Source organism: Garra rufa, chromosome 11 (assembly GCF_049309525.1).
Source record: "Garra rufa chromosome 11, GarRuf1.0, whole genome shotgun sequence".
Classification (NCBI taxonomy): Eukaryota; Metazoa; Chordata; class Actinopteri; order Cypriniformes; family Cyprinidae; genus Garra; species Garra rufa.
Genome location: NC_133371.1, coordinates 23752866 through 23772561, shown reverse-complemented (window position 1 = coordinate 23772561; position 19696 = coordinate 23752866). Strand labels below are relative to the sequence as shown.

At 38.7% G+C, this 19696-nt stretch overlaps 1 pseudogene; it reads right to left on the bottom strand.

Annotated features, from left to right (window-relative positions):
• Window positions 1-5788: 5788 nt before the first annotated feature.
• Window positions 5789-18999, bottom strand: LOC141345288 (uncharacterized; annotated as a pseudogene).
• Between the last annotated feature and the right edge of the window lie 697 nt (window positions 19000-19696).

Here is a 19696-nt window from a genome sequence, read left to right as displayed (position 1 = left end):
CTATAACCAAGTGTGACATTTATATAATATTTAAATAATTTAAAAGGACATTTGCATGTTTACAGTTCTCAGATGTTGATTAAGCATCATATGACATACAATATTTAACCTTTTTTAGTGTCATTTTTATTTTAAATAAAAAATATATATATAATTTTTATTTTATTACTTCATTGATTTCATCAGCTTTATTTACTTAAAGTTTCCTCATAAATCCTGAAGTATTTGTGAATCCCAGAACCCTGCTTTAAAGGGATAGTTTACTAAAAATTGAAAATTACCTCATGATTTACTCCCCCGCAAGCCATCTAAGATGTATTTGACTTTCTTCATTCAGACGAATACAATTCGAGTTACATTAAAAATGTCCTGGCTCTTCCAAGCTTTATAATGGCAGTGAATGGGTGTTGAGATTTTGAAGCAAAATAATGTGCATCCATCCATCCATCATAAAACAACCTGATCTTATGACGAAAACGTACCTGTGGGAACTTTTTTTCGCAAGTCGCAAAATACGTACCAATAGTACATATCACTGCAGTTTTCAACAGAAATGAACACTAGAGTTTGTAAAACAGTGAGCACTTGTAATCGTTTTATACACAGTTATGATTACAGCTCTTTCACTTTCGCTTTCCGGATGTAACAAGCTTGTTTGACTCAGCCGGCATGGAATTGAACTTAGGATGCGGATTCCTTGGGTACGAATCCCGTGAAAAACATGATTCACGATGAATGATGCTGAAAGATGAGAGATCGAAAAACACGCCAAAACAGCATGGTTGCGATTGTGATTTTACTTCACATTTACTTTTGTTCATACTATCGGGTAGGTTTAGGTGTAGTGCAGATGGTGCGTTATTTTAAAACAGTCACTGAGCTTAAGAGTTATAGCATCACTCAACAGACTTTTCAAGTCAGAACTGCAGTGACACAAACAAAAACAAAAACAACGACACATAAAACATACCATATGTGTGTTCTTATGTTCCAAGGAAAAGAAATGAACATTCTTTTAGTGCCACTCGGTGCGAAAACATTCCCACAGGTATGTTTTTGTGATGAGATCAGGCTCTCATAAAAAGTATTCAACTCAACATGGCTCAACTTAAACATATTTTAGAGTAGTCAATGTGCAGCTTGTATAGCAGTATATATTTATTGTCCCCTGAAAATTACTCAACATATAGCCATTATTGTCAAAATAGCTAGCAACAAAAGTGAGTACACCCTAAGTGAACTTGTCTAAAGTGTCAATATATTGTGTTAGCAAAACTGTTATCTGGCACTGCCTTAATTATCCTGGGCATGGAATTGACCAGAGCTGTACAGGTTGTTGCTGGGATCCTTTTCCACTCCTCACGGAGCTGCTGGACGTTAGACTTGGTGCTTCACATGGTGCTTCTCCACCTTACGCTTGAGGATGCCCCACAGGTGCTTAATAGGGTTCAAGTCTGGAGACATACTTGGCCACCCCATCACCTTCAGCTTCCTCAGCAAGGCAGTTGTCATCTTGTTGGTGTGTTTGGGATCGTTATCATGTTGGAAAACTGCTGTTCTGCCCAGTTTCTGGAGGGAAGGCATCATGTTCTGCTTCAGAATGTACAGTACATAATGGAATCCATGTTTCCTTCAGTGAACTGCAGCTCTCCAGTACCAGCAGCACTCATGCAGTCCCAGACCATGATGCTACCACCACCATGCTTGACTGTAAGCAAGACAAAGTTTTCTTGATACTTCCCACCAGGGCATCGCCACACATGCTGGACACCATCTGAGCCAAACAAGTTTATCTTATAGTCTTATCAGACCACAGGACATGATTCCAGTAAGTCATGCTCTTGGACAGGTTGTCTTCAGCAAATTGTTTGTGGGCTTTCTTGTGAACCAGCTTCAGATGAGGCTTCTTTCTGGGACGACGCCTATGCAAACCGACTTGTTGCAGTGTATGGTCTAAACACTGACAAGCTGACCTTCTACTTCTGCAGCCTTTGAAGCAATGCTGGCAGCACTCATGCATCTGTTTTTTTTTTTGCCAGGTTCTGCACCTGACGCACAGAACGAGTGCTCAACTTTGTTGATTGACCCTTGCAAGGCCTGTTCCGAATGGAACACATCTTGGAAAACCTCTGTATAACCCTGACCACTGTAGTGTAACTCGGTTTCAGGGTGTTACCGAACCTACAGTCGTGGCCAAAAGTTTTGAGAATTACATAAATATTGGAAATGGGAAAAGTTGCTGCTTAAGTTTTTATAATAGCAATTTGCATATACTCCAGAATGTTATGAAGAGTGATCAGATGAATTGCATAGTCCTTCTTTGCCATGAAAATGAACTTAATCCCGAAAAAAAAACTTTCCACTGCATTGTTAAGAAGGCTTCAGGGCGTCCAAGAAAATCCAGCAAGCGCCAGAATCGTCTCCTAAAGAGGATTCAGCTGCGGGATCGGAGTGCCACCAGTGCAGAGCTTGCTCAGGAATGGCAGCAGGCAGGTGTGAGCGCATCTGCACGCACAGTGAGGCCAAGACTTTTGGAAGATAGCCTGGTGTCAAGAAGGGCAGCAAAGAAGCCGCTTCTCTCCAAAAAAAAAACATCAAGGACAGATTGATCTTCTGCAAAAAGTATGGCGAATGGACTGCTGAGGACTGGGGCAAAGTCATATTCCCCGATGAAGCCTCTTTCCGATTGTTTGGGGCATCTGGAAAAAGGCTTGTCCGGAGAAGAAAAGGTGAGCGCTACCATCAGTCCTGTGTCATGCCAACAGTAAAGCATCCTGAGACCATTCATGTGTGGGGTTGCTTCTCATCCAAGGGAGTGGGCTCACTCACAATTTTGCCCAAAAACACAGCCATGAATAAAGAATGGTACCAAAACACCCTCCAACAGCAACTTCTTCCAACAATCCAACAACAGTTTGGTGAAGAACAATGCATTTTCCAGCACAATGGAGCACCGTGCCATAAGGCAAAAGTGATAACTAAGTGGCTCGGAGACCAAAACATTGAAATTTTGGGTCCATGGCCTGGAAACTCCCCAAATCTTAAAACGTGTGGTCAATCCTCAAGAGATGGGTGGACAAACAAAAACCCACTAATTCTGACAAACTCCAAGAAGTGGTTATGAAAGAATGGGTTGCTATCAATCAGGATTTGGCCCAGAAGTTGATTGAGAGCATGCCCAGTCGAATTGCAGAAGTCCTGAAAAAGAAGGGCCAACACTGCAAATACTGACTCTTTGCATAAATGTCATGTAATTGTCGATAAAAGTCTTTGAAACGTATGAAGTGCTTGTAATTATATTTCAGTACATCACAGAAACAACTGAAACAAAGATCTAAAAGAAGTTTAGCAGCAAATTTTGTGAAAACTAATATTTGTGTCATTCTCAAAACTTTTGGCCACGACTGTATACTAGCCTTGGCCATCATTGTGGAGAGCAACAATTCTAATTCTTAAATCCTCAGAGAGTTCTTTGCCATGAGATGCCATGTTGGACATTCAGTGGTCAGTATGAGATAATTATACTTAAGCTTATACTAAGCTCCTAATTTAAACTGCTTTAATACAAGATACACAACTTTGTGTTGTCCTGTCAAGCAGACAAAAACATAAACATCATGAATAGGCCCTTTTATTGGTTAAACAACATACTGCTGTTATCACTTAGGGTGTACTCACTTTTGTTGCCAGCTATTTTGACAATAATGGCTGTATGTTAAGTTATTGTCAGAGGACAGTAAATCTATACTGCTATACAAGCTCCACATTGACTACTCTAAAATATATTCAAGTTTCATTTCTATGCTTTTGTCCCTTAAGAAGATATACTAAAATGGTTGCTGAAATGTGAGGGGTGTACTCACTTTTGTGAGATACTGTAATTGCAGAACAGACCTTCACAGTGGTCAGGAAGAGTTCTGCACAATTTTTAACAAAACAGTTTAATTTTAGCAATATTCTTGGGATATCTGGTGTGAAGCGCTCTCTTGAGCTGAAGCTAAAGCATCCGGACTGTGACTGGGCCTCTCTGAACGATTCTGATTCACTCCTGTGCTTTGGGTTGTTGTCCTGTTGCATCACCCAACTTCTGCTGAGCTTCAGTTGGTGGACAGATGGCCTTACATTCTCTCTGGAACATCGTCTCTCTGGGTCGGCGTGAAAGCCAATTGAATTTGTCAGTTTGATGGTGCTGTCAAACTGTTCTCAAAGCGCAAATGTGTGACATTACACTGCTGGGGAAAAATTATTAACCTGCGCAAATATGTTCCAGTGCATTTCAAGTGATTAAGCTTACTGTGCTTGTCTGTTGTTGTGAGCAATTTATGTAGAAATTCAGGTAAACCCAATGCTTTTCCTGCAAATATATCCATATATCCACCAGATGTGAAGCCATTTGTAGGGTAAATACATCTGTTTGTTAAAATCACTGTAAACGTGCCTGTCAGTATCCTCACTTTATATTTGCTGTGAGCGGTATCTACACTGACCTTTTCAAAGACCATAAAATCATGCAAACAATTTCTCAACACACACATGTGGATGTGAATAACAATTTGCTTCCCACAGACGCTCTCCTCTGCTGCTGTCTGGCCCCTACAAATTAAAAGCTCTAGACGGTTTAAGGTCTTCATTAATGAGCAATGATTGCACACTCGGCTGCTCTGAAATATTTCCTCAATTTTCTAATTTCATATTTTTCTTCCAAAAGGTTACTGCTGACATGTTGACAGTTTAACTGATGTGGCTGTCATTCGTTCCTGAATTCATATGACCTTTTACTGCATACACAGCAAAACTGCATTTCTCTTTTGAGTCAAATGAAAACGTTGTCTGAGGTAATCAATGCTTCCTTACAGAACACTACCAAAATGGTCCCAAATGACAGCACAAAAACAGTTTTTCAGAAATGACAAATTTCAGGCTTTTGTCTGAAATATGTGCTATTTACCAAAAACATAAGAAAAACTAATATAGTTTTAGTAATTAGTAATATAGATCAAGTCTGTAATTCTTAACTAGTTTTTATTCTTTTATTCTAGTTTTATTCTTAACTAGTAACCCATCCAATCAAATTTGATGACCTGAACTAACTGTAGAATAATAAGCAATAGGGCTGGGTAAAAAATATTGATTTCTTGATTTTAATCGATTCTCATTTTTATAAAGCAATATTGATTCTTAAACCCCAAGAATCGATTAGTCTTGCCTGTTTTCAGTTAATGAACGGAACATTGAAATACACCTCCCATACAACACAGTGCATCTGAAAAGTATTCACAGCGCTTCACTTTTTCAACATTTTGTCATGTTACAGCCTTATTTTAAAATTGGTTGTTTTCCTCCAAATTCTACAAACAATACCCCATAATAACAATGTGAAAGAAGTTTGCTTGAAATCTTGTTTACAAATGTATAAAAAATTATTCGCAGCCTTTGTTCAATACTTTGTTGAAGCACCTTTGGCACCAATTACAGCCTCAAGTCTTTTTGAATATGATACAAGCTTGGCACACATATTTTTGGGAGGTTTTTCACATACTTTTTTGCAATTCCTCTCAAGTTCCATCGGGTTAATGAGGAGCGTCGGTGCAGAGCCGTTTTCAGATCTCTCCAGAGATGTTCAATCGGGTTTAAGTCTAGGCTCTGGCTGGGCCACTTAAGGACATTCACAGTATTGTCCCATAGCCATACCTTTGTTATCTTGGCTGTGTGCTTAGGGTCGTTGTCCTGTTGAAAGATGAACCGTCGGCCCAGTCTGAGGTCCAGAGTGCTCTGGAGCAAGTTTTCATCAAAAATGTCTCTGTGCATTGCTGCATTCATCTTTTCCTTGATCCTGACTAGTCTCACAGTTCCTGCCGCTGAAAAACATCCCCACAGCATGATGTTGCCACCACCATGCTTCACTGTAGAGATGGTATTGGCCAGGTGATGAGCGGTGCCTGGTTTCCTCCAGACACTATGCTTGGCATTTAGGCCAAAGAGTTCAATCATTGTTTCATTAGACATGAGAATTTTGTTTCTCATGGTCTGACAGTCCTTCAGATGCCTTTTACTTAGAAGTGGTTTCCGTCTGGCCACTCTACCATACAGGCCTGATTGGTGGAGTGCTGCTGAGATGGTTGTTCTTCTGAAAGGTTCTCCCTGCTCTCTCACAGAGAAACGCTGGAGCTCTTGACGAGTGACCACTAGGTTCTTGGTCACCTCCCTGACTAAGGCCCTTCTCCCCCGATCATTCAGTTTGGCCGGGCGACCCACTCTAGGAAGAATGCTGGTGGTTTCAAACTTGTTCCATTTACAGATGATAGAGACCATTGTGCTCATTGTGACCTTCAATGCTGCAGAAATTTTTCTGTACCCTTTCCTCAGATCTGTGCCTCGATACAATCCTGTCTCTGAGGTCTACATACAATTCCTTGACAATCGACTTCATGGCTTAGTTTGTGCTCTGACATGCACTGTTAACTGTGGGACCTTATATAGACAGGTGTGTACCTTTCAAAATCATGTTCAGTCAACTGAATTTACCACAGGTGGACTCAAGTTGTAGAAACATCTCAAGGATGATCAGTGGAAACAGGATGCACCTGAGCTCAATTCTGAGTGTCATGGCAAAGGCTGTGAATACTTATGTACATGTGTTTTTTCTTCTTCTTTTTTTTAATACATTTGCAAAGATTTCAAACAGACTTCTTTCATGTTGTCATTATGGGGTATTGTTTGTAGAATTTGGAGGAAAATAATGAATTTAATCCATTTTTGAAAAAGGCTGTAACAACAAAATGTGGAAAAATGTGAAGTGCTATGAATACTTTCCAGATGCGCTGTATATTAAAAAAATAACCCATCATTTATAATATTCATGACATTAACAATAGCAGATCTATAAAGGTGTAGCTGGGGAAGGTGTAAGGTTCTTGAAGTGTGCTGTAACTGCTGTAACAAGCACTAACCAAGTTATTGGATGGTGCCCAGCAAGATTATTGGCTGCTGATGCAAAAGAAACCAATCAGCTGCGCCATTTGAATAATCATGTGATTATATCAAACTGAATTAGAACGTATTAGCCTGCGCCATTGAGAGTTTCACGACAGAACTTTGTATTTTTTGTTGTGTACAATATATTTCAAATAGTTATTTATATACATAAATATACATGACTGTAATGGCACAAGAAAGCAATGTTGATGTTGTGGGGAAAACACATAAAACTTTACAGTAATGTTTCTCTCCTCTGCCATGTTTCAAGTTTATGGCCCACCCAACTCAGAAACTTGGGTATTAAAATTATATTGGCTTTTCATTGTTTTGCTTCAGGAACCAGATTTTATACTGAATGTATTGAACAATATACAAAATGCTAAAATTGGTTATGATACAAAACTAAACAAAAATACCTGTAAAATCAATCACTTGTTGCTGTTGTATTTTTAATATATTGCATGTAAAATAATTACAGTAAAATGAATCCACTGATGTAGCTGTGTGAAGCAATGGAAAATATTTTCTATTTCTGTCCTACCAAACAATGGTCATTAATGCATGCAGTCATTAGTGCACACAGCACAATGAAGCATTCAGTGGGCGTTTAATTTGTGATCCGCGTGCAAATAAACAATAATCAACCATCCTGAATATTGCCATAAAACTGAAACCACTAAAATCAAGTTCAATCAATCTTTAATAACTTTCAAAAGCTCTTGGCACCCTCATCTAAAGAGAAGCTCTTTTTGCTCTGATGCGGTCAGCCTGCGGGCCAGCGGGGCAGATGTGCGATGACAGCGAGAGTGATGTGTGCCATCTGCATTGTCCTGCTAACATCTGCATCTCCTTCTTCTGTTTATGAGTGTCTCACAGATGGACATCCATTATGCACGCAGATGAAAGGAAGGGGACAGTGAGGCATGCACAATGGCAGACGGTGCATCTGCGTGCTGCAGTGCAGAGGGAACAGTGAATGTCAAAACAATTTTAAGTTCCCATCAACATACCAATGAAGACGACACAGTTGGTCAATATTGCTCAGTCAGTACATTCAGCTGTATTACCAATTTGATATTCAGTGTCATAATATAAGTGACACATCTAGAAATATGAATAATCACCACAGAGGCGTAATTATACAACTGGATATCAGCAAAGTACAACAGCATTTGCTTATGTAATATTGATTTAAATATCTGTTTCACAAAATAAAAACAGTCATACAGGTTTGGAAAGACATGAGGGTGAACAAATCCTGACAGAATTTTCATTTTGGGGTAAACTTTTGGTTTGACACACCGTATTTATCTGTTAGATGTATCATCTACTGACAATGTTGTTAAAATAGCAACATATTGTCATAATGTGCTTTACAAACCAGATGAAAGATGCACACAGGTACAGTTGGTTGACATATAAATCTCTCTGCACAGGCCAAAAATGGGGTAGAGTTGCAGGTTTGTTGACTTTGATCAGGGGTCTCACTGAAATACGTCAGACAGACATCAAACAGATTCCTGACCTCATGCTGTGGCAGAGTGGAGATGCAAGCAGCATGACTAAACCCCCTCAGCAACTTCTCTCATCTTCACAGGGATATGAGGCAGTCAGACTAAACCATCACACCTTCAAGAAGAACAATGCTGTTTATCAAAAGCTCAAGTACAATCAATGCACAATGCTGGTTAGTAAAAGATTACATGTAATCTGGATTACGTAATCAGATTCCAAAAATTAGGTAACTAGATTACATTTTAAAATACTCATAATCAGACTACAGTTACTTTTTTATAGATTAAATGATTACATAATAACTCACACAAGACTAATAAATTATTCAGAATTTATTTATTCTCCCTAATTCTTCTTTTACATGTTTTAAAAGGGACATTGGATGCAAAATCACAAAAATACATGGTGTTTGGATATAAATTGTGTCTTAGCAGTGTGTGGACAGACACCTACAATGATAAAAGCCTATTGCCTCCTTTTTTTAATCCCCACAAAAACTAAACAGTCTCAATTATCAAGCTGTTTTGATTTTCTAAATATCATACTGTTCAGGCCCCGCCCACGACTGCTGACAGACTGTCCCGAATTAGCATATTTCTGCCCTCATTCAGTTGTATGCTGTCCACCATTTTCTCCACGCTCGAGTAGCTCGAGTAGTCATGTGAAAAAGTTAGGACACCCTTTTAAAATTCCATGGTTTTCTGTATCAGGACATAATAAAAATTATTTGTTCCTTGGCAGGTCTTAAAATTTGGAAAATAAATCCTCAGATAAACATCATCACATGACATATCACACAGTGTCATTATTTATTTAAGAAAATACAGCCAAGCGGAAAAGGTCATATGTGACAAATTTAGGGCACCATATGAGTTTCCTGTATATCCACTTTTAGCAGCAATAACTTGAAGCATTCATTTTCTGTGTGACTTTATCAGTCTCTCACATTGTTCTGGAGGAATTTTGAACCACTCTTCTTTTCAGCGTTGCTCCAGTTTATCGAGGTTTGTGGGAATTTGCTAATGCACAGCTCTAACCACAGCATTAGGAAAGGAAAGGACGTGACGCCAAGTATGGTGACCCATACTCGGAATTAGTGCTCTGCATTTAACCCATCTAAGTGCAGACAGAACACACACACACACCCACCCAAAGCAGCTGGCAGCCAATGGTGCGGCACAAGGGGAGCAGTTGGGGGTTCGTGCCTTGCTCAAGGGTCTCACCTCAGTCGTGGTATTGAGGGTGGAAAGAACACTGGTTATTCACTTCCCCCACCGACAGTCCCTGCCGGACCTGAGACTCGAACCCGCAACCTTTGGGTCCTACTCTCTAACCATTAGACCGCGGCTGTCAAGATAAGCCATTCTGTTGTAGATTTGCTGGTGTGCTTGGGATCATTGTCCTGTTGCATGACCCAATTTTGGTCCAACTTTAGCTGTCAGACAGATGCCCTCACATTTGACTCTAGAATACTTTAATATACAGAGGAGTTCATGTGGCTACTGTGGCTACAAAACAACCCCAAAATGATCAGCCCTCCTCCGTCATGCTTGTCTTTTGTTATGAGATGTTTGTGCTGATATGCTCTTTAGGTTTTCACCAAACTTGGCACTGTACATTATGGCCAAACATCTCCACTTCGGTCTCATCTGTTCAAAGGATATTATTCTAGAAGACTTGTTTTGTTCAGATGCAACTTTGCAGACCTAAACTGTGCTGCCAAGGTTTTTTTTTTTTTTTTTTTTTTTTTTTTTTTAGATAGAAGAGGCTTCTGCCAAGGCTTCTAAACATGCCATTTTTGTCCCATATTTTTTATAATGGTATTGTCATGAACTTTATCATTTAACATATTAACTGAGGCCTGTAGAGTCTGAGGTGTAGTTCTTGGGTTGTATACCATTTTACTGAGCATTACACGGCCTGATCTTGGGAATTTTGAATTTGAATTTTCTGGGACGTCCACTCCTGAAAGGAGAGGTGTCTGTTTTAAATGTCTTCCACTTGTGAATTGTTTGGAAATGGTCATACTACTCTTCTCAGATTGATGGCAGCAACAATTTTAATCTCTAAGATGATTGCTGATGTCTTACTTCCTTGGCATTGTGTTAACACACACCTGAAGACTTCAGACCAGCAAACTGCCAAAGCTTATGCATTCATAGAGGCGCTCAGACTTGCTGATGATCAGTTAATCAAAGGTATTTTGACTTGACTGTTATTTACCCTCTTAATTCCAATGTTAACAGTAAGGCTGTCCTAACTTTGTCACACATGGCTTTTCCATTTTGGCTTTATTGTTGTTCAATAAATAATGCCACTGTGCAATTTGTCATGTGTTGTTGTTCATCTGAGGTTTTATTTTCCCAATTTATAAGACCAGCCAAGGACCAGTTTTTTTATGATGTCCTGATACAGAATAATAGTGGATATAAAAAATAATGGAATTTAATAGGGTGTACTAACTTATTCACATGACTGTAAGCAATGCAGGTGTTTTGTAGTTGGATGTAAAAGTGACCCGACTTGAGAACTGAGGACGCAGTGGATTAATTTTGTTTTTGAAGTTAACGTGCCATCAAACTAAAATTGCACTAACTACTGATGAGCATATTAATTTTTATTTTAATTGTCACTCGGTGGGTTATTTAGCCATACATTAAAATGCAAAAATTCACATAACTTTTTATTTACGTGTTTAAATGTTTTTGTCAGGCCAACCTCTTTCAACTAATATATTTACTTGAAGTACCCTCTGAGATTTTAAGGTATAATAAATTAATAATTAAGTAACATATTTGCATGTTCACAACTTTCTGACATTGGATAATGGTCACAAAGCTAAACAAACAGATTATAATCATTTTCATCAGTGTTTTATATTGATTGTTGTTATTTTAAAATGAATGCTTTTAATTTTATATTTTTTTACCTTTTCATTAAACTCATAAACCTCCTGCAGTTTCTTTATCTAGCCCAGTTTGAGAAACCTTGACATAATGTAATGTTTAATGCACTGCATGTTGTTAATAACAACAAATGGAATATATTTTCTTTCTCTTTGTACTTTCATATCAATATGGTACAGTATTATCCTAAATAAATCAATGTGATAAACAACCTAAAATGAGTAATGAAATGGTGAATAAGATCCAACAAAGTGTGATCAGTCATCAGTTTATAATTTGATGACAGCTTTATTTCGAATTTTAGAAAGGTTTTAACACAATGTCTACACCGGACACCACCATTATTGCATCGTGCCACAAAATCTTGTCTTTGACCCCAGCTTAGGCCTACATTATCCTGCAATATTCCACTATATAACACATTATCTTTAAACAGACAAATTCATACAGTTGAGATCAAAAGTTTACATACATCTTGCAGAATCTGCAAAATGTTAATTATTTTACCAAAATAAGAGGGGTCATGCAAAATGCATGCTATTTTTGACCTGAATAAGATATTTCACATTGAAGATGTTTACATATAGCCCACAAAAGAAAATAGTAGTTGAATTTATAAAAATTACCCCATTCAAAAGTTTACATACACTTGATTCTTTATGTGTTGTTACCTGAATGATCCACAACAGTGTTTTTCTTTGTTTAGTGATAGTTGATCATGAGCCACTTGTTTGTCCTGAACAGTTAAACTACCTGCTGTTCTTTCAAAAAATCCTTCAGGTCAGACCATTTTTTTCTGTTTGTTTTTCAGGACCTTTGTGTATTTAAACCATTTCCAACAATGACAGTTTGATTTTAAAATCCATCTGTTCACACTGAGAACAAATGAGGGACTCATATGCAACTAGTACAGAAGGTACAAATGCTCACTGATGCTTTAAAAAGAAACACAATGCATTAAGAGCTGGGGGATAAAAACTATTTGAATATGAAGATCAGGATAATTTTTTTTTTTTTTTTTCATATTTTGTCTTTTGGGAAACATTTAAGTATCTTCTGTAGCTTTTGAAGGGCAGTACTAAATGAAAAAAAAAAAGATATTTAGGAAAAATAAGAAAAATGTACACATCTTCATTCTGTTCAAAAGTTTACACCCCACGGCTCTTAATGCATAATTTTTTTCTTCTGGAGCATCAGTAAGCGTTTTAACCTTCTGTAATAGTTGCATATGAGTCCCTCAGTTGTCCTCAGGGTGAAAAGATGGATCTCAAAACCATCTAGTCATTGTTGGAAAGGGTTCAAATACACAAAAATCCCGAAAAGCCAAAAAAATTGTGTGACCTGAAGGATTTTTCTGAAAATATTTTTTTTTTTGAAACAAGGGACTCATGAACAACTATTACCTAAAAATAAAATAAAATAAATAAACACAGTTGTGGATTATTCAGGTAACAACACAGTATTAAGAATCAAACATATGTAAATGGGGTCCTTTTTATAAATTCAACTATTATTTTCTCTTGTGGACTACATGTAAACATCTTTTATGTGAACTATCTTACTCAGATAACTCAGACTCTTACTAAATAAAAGATAACATGCATTTTATATGATCCCTCTTCTTTTGGTAAAATAATTAACATTTTGCAGAGTCTGCAAAGTGTATGTAAACTTTTGACCTCAGTTGTATTTAACACATTAAAGGTTGTATCAGCGATTCTAGGCTGAAACATAAAGTGTCAAATTCAGCTGACCTTTCTTCATGATCCACTCGCTGCCTGCCCCATAAATTGGCTGTAAAAAAAAACGCGTCTCTGTGGTCAGCCTAGGGTCCGAGATATGCCAAAAAAACAATCGGTGCTACCAACGATTCCACAGCAAAACAAACAGTGTTCCAACCAATCACCGTCAGGGGGTTGGTGTTGTGGTGTTTCAGGCTTGAAATCGCTGATACAACCTTTAATGCAGGGGCGGCTGGCCCATGGTGGGCGATAGTGCATCGCCCTCCTTGAGCCACACGAAAAAAGAGAGGAGAAAAAGACTCTTATTTTGCTAGTCCTAGTCTGCATACTACTGTACAATCAACAGCCTGAATGTCACTTTCCAACCTAAAACCCCGCCCCCTTGGGGCGATCTCAGTCAGATTGAAAATCGCCCCAGCCGGTCTCATAGAGTTATATTGTGAGATTTTTTTTTTCAAATTTTGAACCCTACAATGCATTTCAATGGGCACCGGGAGGGCTCGCCCCAACGTGATTTCGTAATACGCACTGATGCGTGCTCGAAGATGTACAGCACGCACGCGTGTAGCGCGAGACGTCTGAATGCATTGGCCATGCTTTCAATGGAGAGGGAACTTGTCAGGAACATGCCTGATTTTAATGAGAGGGTAACTGATCACTTTGCCTGCTTAAAAGAGAGGCGAGCAAAATTTCAATACAAGTGATGTCTGTTATTAAATGGTGAATTGTTTATGTTATCACGGTCGTAGCCAGCTATGAGGTCACCGAGGTCCGGACCTCGGTCATTTTTTATATTCAAAAATAAAATGTCAAGCTCTTTGAATGATTATTTAGCCGTTTAAACCACCTCATATCACATGAGTGTTTGCAATTCATGTTGCTGCGAGAAGCTAGCGCAGTGAAAGGGGCTTGAGAACGCGTTGAGTGAGAGCGCGGGTGCAGCCTCCGTTTGTTGCCAGATCCACCTATTGTACGTGTTTTTTGACTCGTTTGTCCAATTTAGTGTGACACTTTGGGACGTTTATAAAGTGGAAAGTTGAACGTTAGTTTTATGTCAGTGTCATTATTCTAACGTTATTTTTATAACTTGTTATAAAATAAAAATTCCCTCAGCTAAAAAAAACAAACTTTCCATGTAAAAATTATACTGAATAAAAAATCTTTCACAATCATCTACATGTCTGTCTATTTTGAAGTTTAGGCTATATGTAGTGCATTTGTGGGTGTTATTATAGCACAATTCTTAACACCTCACTAATTTTCAAACCCTGGTTACGGCCTTGTATGTTATATGTTGTATTCTCCAAATGTTGAATTTTAAATAGTTGTATTGATTGCATATTGGCAGCCAAATTTATACTGAATATGTTCTGGAAAGATTTGATTAATTACAGTTTTAATATGAGAAATAAAAAGTCTTTAATTGTAAAGCAGTATGGCTTTTTTTTTTTTTTTTTTACTCTTAGAGGGCTAACTAGTTGATGACAATGTGTCTCTTGATGGCCATGGTGGAAGTGTTTCAGTGTATTTGAGACCATTGCGATAAATTTAATATAGCTATTCAAAATACTGTACAGTTTGTACAATTCATGCCTGATGTTGCCATCTAGGAAAAGGGAAATCAAATCAAACAATGTAATGTAATGCTGTAAAGTTGGCTATCTGAATTTTATCATAATTTTACCCATTAAAGCGGTTATCTTTGCCAAAATCGGAACAGTTGCCCCCCCCAGAGATATTTGTCAGGAGCCGCCACTGCTTTAATGCATATAGTACACAAAATGCAATAATTTTTATACTTATAAATGAATACTAAAAACACTCCCAAGCATCCACACCTTAAATAGACCTTATTATTTATTCTGAAACGCTTGTTTTTGATGCTAGACCAGCCAATACGCAGTCATGAGCGTGAGTTTACGAATGCTGCCTGTTTTTATAGGAAGCGGAGCTTCTAACGGCAGCTAGAGTGATGCAATGACTTTACTAATCACCGATCATACTGGCTATTGCACTTTCTCCCATTCATAAGTAATAGGAGTGCACAGTCTTCCTAAATATAAAGTCTCTGGTGTAGCATGATGTATATGATTTATATGTTATACAGTATGATGACAGACATGATTCCTTTGCTCAGCTGCGCATGCGATCTTAAAATTAAATTTTGGCAGTGATGTGCAAGAAGTTTAATCAAGTTTTCAATTTGCTTTTAAGAAGGATCTCACACACAAGTGCCTTCAAGATTGGAAAGATTAAATTCTAAGGAGATTTCACTCAGAGACCACCAGATTTCACTTAATAAACTACATAAATACACATTTTTATTTCTGTGTGGTATGTATAGTTTTTTTTATTATAGTGTTAGTGGAATTGAAAGGCTTTTGTGACTCACACTTATGAATCTTGTAGGCACAATGCAAATTGGTTTTTGGGTATTTAATGAATTTATCTAAAGGCTGATCTTATTTTGGTGACCTGTTATAACATAGAACTATTCTATTCCATAACTATGTGTTCCCTGTTGAAAAAAAAAACAGCATTGGGTTTTAAAGCATGGATGCTGGTTTAAGTTGGTCCTTAGCTGGTCATGAGCTACAGTAAATTAAGATGGTTGTGCTGGTCATAAGCTGGATTAAGATGGTCATCTGCTGGTCCTAAGCTGGTCCTGAGCAGGAGCTAGTTGTTTAGGACCAGTTTAGGACCAGCACATGACCAGCTAAGGACCAGCTTAAACAAGCTCAAACCAGCATCCATGCTTTAGAACCTTCCTAACCAACAGGGTTGTTATTGTTTTAGTGAATGTCTGTTTCTCAGATCATAAAAGTGTACCCCCTATGAAATGGAGCAATGGAGCAGCAGCCACGTCAAGCCCTCGTAAAATACAGAGCACACACTCACAAAGAATCTTCACTCGACTGTCTGTATTGAACTTACCTTTCTGCCCTACAGTTACAGACACACTGAGCTCGAGAGAATTTACTGCTATATGAGACTGAAGGCGTGACTATTTAGAACATGCGTCATTGTGATGTCACTGAGACTAGACGATTTCTTCTTGAGATGCATCGCTTGAAATATATATATATATATATTTTGGTAATTGAGTACAGTGGATTTTTGGCGGGGGTTTGCTTGAGAGTCCACAAAAAGAAAAAAAAAAGAAGTATTTTTAAGGCTGTCACAATTTATGTCTTCATTGATGACAATGATGAAATATTTTTCATTTTAATGTTATTTAAACCGGCATTTACCATATCTGATAGTACGGTTTCATTCTAACTGGTCAGAAATTGTGAGGTTATTTAAAATGATTTCATAGTTTAATAGTAAGAAAAAAAATCTTCATATATTTTTGCATAGATAGAAAAAACGCTAAAAACAGCTTAAGCGGTTGTTGACAAAGTGCTTGAAATTAAACTTGAGGCCCTTTTCTCCATCTCCATTATTGCTAGGCGAGTGGTAATGAAAAAGATATTAAAAGGTGATTTTGAATGGGTTGCAATAAGATGTGACAGGTTAATTGGTGGTAATGAGATTTTAATTATTTTTTATAAGAAGTCAAGAGTGCACTGGTGAAGAAAGAATTTCCCAATTGTGTTCACAAATGATTTGATTTAATGTAGTAACCAATCTTATCGATGTCATGACATAATGCAAGTATATGGCCAGCATGGGCACGATCGATCTAAAGCTATTGGACTGTCTATTCATCACAGGAGATGAAACCTCAGCCTTCAAATTTAAAACACAACACATGGGCTGCTATATTCCGGTAAATACTTCTTCTTTAAAACAAAAAGGTATAAAAGCTGTTTAAGCAGATCAAGCATGAAATACTCAGGGCAGATGAAGATAACAGCTTTGCTCTTTTAGTTCTCTTATGCCTTTTTTACTCATGATTGAGGTGTTTGTGTACATTCAATGTTCATTTGGGTTTCACAGTAAACAGGTCATTCGCCATTGAAATATTAATATCACTTTTGTGGTCTGTCAAATTACACCCTCTACTGAGTGACCATAACGTCATATTTCACCACGGTTCTGGCTAATCGATGTTCCTTCCAACAATAATTTGATACAAGTTGGCTCAAGGGCAACAGTAAAAACATATTACACTGATTAGGTTCAAGCAGAGACGTCAGGCGCTGTTCGTTTGGATTCATTATTTATACTAATTGAAAACCTTCAGAGCAGAGACTGCACTGATGGTGCAGTGAGATGGAAGCGAAGTATTTGATGTCTGAAGTCTGAGTTCAAAGTGTTGGAGGAGGCCTGGTTTCTGTTGTTGAGATTAACAGTTCCTACTAAGGGGTCAAGGTTTGGCGGGTAGATGCTGTAACTACACCATCTGGTTGCTAAAAAGCTTCTTTGTCTTTTGATGGCCATTTGAAAGTAGCTGTGAAAAATAAAACACTTGCAAAGAAAATATAAAAGTGTTTCTTTAACTATAGGTACTTTTAGCCTTGTAGACTTAGTAAGTGGACTTTAATAAATAAAATCTCTTAAAACAAGTTTAAATTATGTGGCGGGAGGAGCAAACGACAGACACAGTGGGTGTGGCGTCAGGCCTCGGAGAGGCTTTTATTAAACAGAAAATGAAAGAAAGGTGTCCAAAGGGGGAAATAAAGTGTCCAAATAAAAAGGGGATCTGGTGTCCTCGAGTGCTGGGGTTCCGTGAAGGAGGGGCAGTGTTTCGATAGGGAAGGGTCCAGGAAAGGGGCGGAGTCCGGCGGCCGCACGTGCTCCCCGCTTCGGTCCGGAGCGCGAGGGCGGCGGCATCTCTGGCAGCAACGTCCTCCTTCTGCCGCTCTACGGCGCTTTCGGGGATTTGACGGCCCAGCAACCTGGCCCGTCAGCCGACTAACGGGTGCGGCGTTCGTCCGGACACGCGGGGTCCGGCAGCTCATCTTCTTGGCGGCGCTGGCTTCCCTCTTCACCCCTTCCTGGACCCACGAGGACACCAGCGTGCATGCATGGGGGAGAGACCGGTCTCCTGAGGAGAGGCGCGCTCGGCATTTAAACAGCGGCGGTGATGAGGCTTCATTCCATTCAGGTGCTCCTCATCACACGCCGCTAGCCCGGGATGTTTCCGCGCCCCTCCTCTCCCATACACACCCACTCCCATCGGGAGCCTGGAGAAGGGTGGCGAATAAGGGACGGGGTGGTGATGATAATTAGGGGGGAGGCAGCCGACTCGTCACAATTAATAAATTAATTATTTATGAATTCATTAATTTACTTAGGCTATTAGAGACTCATAACAAATTACAGCAGAGTTAAAGTAAATTGTTAGTGGTAATTATGTATTGTGTTAAATACAGTGCCTTGCGAAAGTATTCATACCCCTTCATTTTTTTCCACATTTTATGATGCAGCCTTATGCTAAACTGCTTTAAATGACATCAATCTACAGTACATACCCCGTAATGACAAAGCAAAAACAGGTTTTTAGCATCTTTGCAAATTTATAAAAGATAAAAAACTTAAATTATTCCATTGCATAAATATTCATACCCTTATCTGCAACAGTTGAAATTGAGCTCAGGAGCATTCATATTGCTTGTAGATGTCACTACACTTCGAGTGAAGTTAACCTGTGGCAAATTCAACTGAATGGGAATGATTTGGAAAGGCACACGCCTCTTAATAAAAGGTCTAATAGCTGAAAATGCATATCAGAGGTCAAGAGACAGGATTGCATTAAGCCACACATCTGGCTCTGTTACACTTACTGGATGAACTTTGAAACCACGACTCTTCCTAGAGTTGGCCTCCTGGCCAAACTGAGCAATTGATGGAAAACGGCCTTGACTAGAGTGGTGACCAAGAACCTGATGGTCTCTCCAGTTGAGCTGCATGATCATATATTCAGATGGGAGAAACTTCCAGAAGGACAAACATCACTGTAACACTCCACCGATCTGGGCTTTATGGAGGTGTGGCAAGACTCAATCCTCTCCTCAGTGAAGACACATGAAAACGTACTTTACAAAATTAGCAAAAAAGCATCTAATGTGTCAGTTGTCCTGTCTGTGCAGGGTCAGAAAGTTCTTGGATTTCATCAAAAATATCTTAATTTGTGTTTTGCAGATAAATGAAGGTCTTTACAGCTTACGACATGAGGGTGAGTAATTAATGTCAGAACTTAAATTTTTGGGTAAATTATCCCTTTAACCTCTAAAACACAAAGTTTACATATTTCCAGGGTTCCAAACCACTGCAGTTAAAATGAATGTGAATGCTAAAGTATATCTTTCTCTAGGTATTATTGACCTCCTTGGTTTCTGCGCGGTCAGGTGTTCCACAGGATACCTCTATTTCCCAGCCACCTGCCCTTTCCACACACAACCTTCTCCTTTTCCTCTTTCTTTGAAACACAATCCCACTGCAGTGTCTGCCTCAGCTCAGGCCAATGTCACCCCAAACCTGCACACTCAGTGCTCCAGCCCATACAACTCAGCACAATGACGCTGCACTTTCTATTCTGGGCTGTTACCATGAGCTTCTCGTCTGTCTCCCACACAGAGGGCATGGGACACACACACTCACACAAAC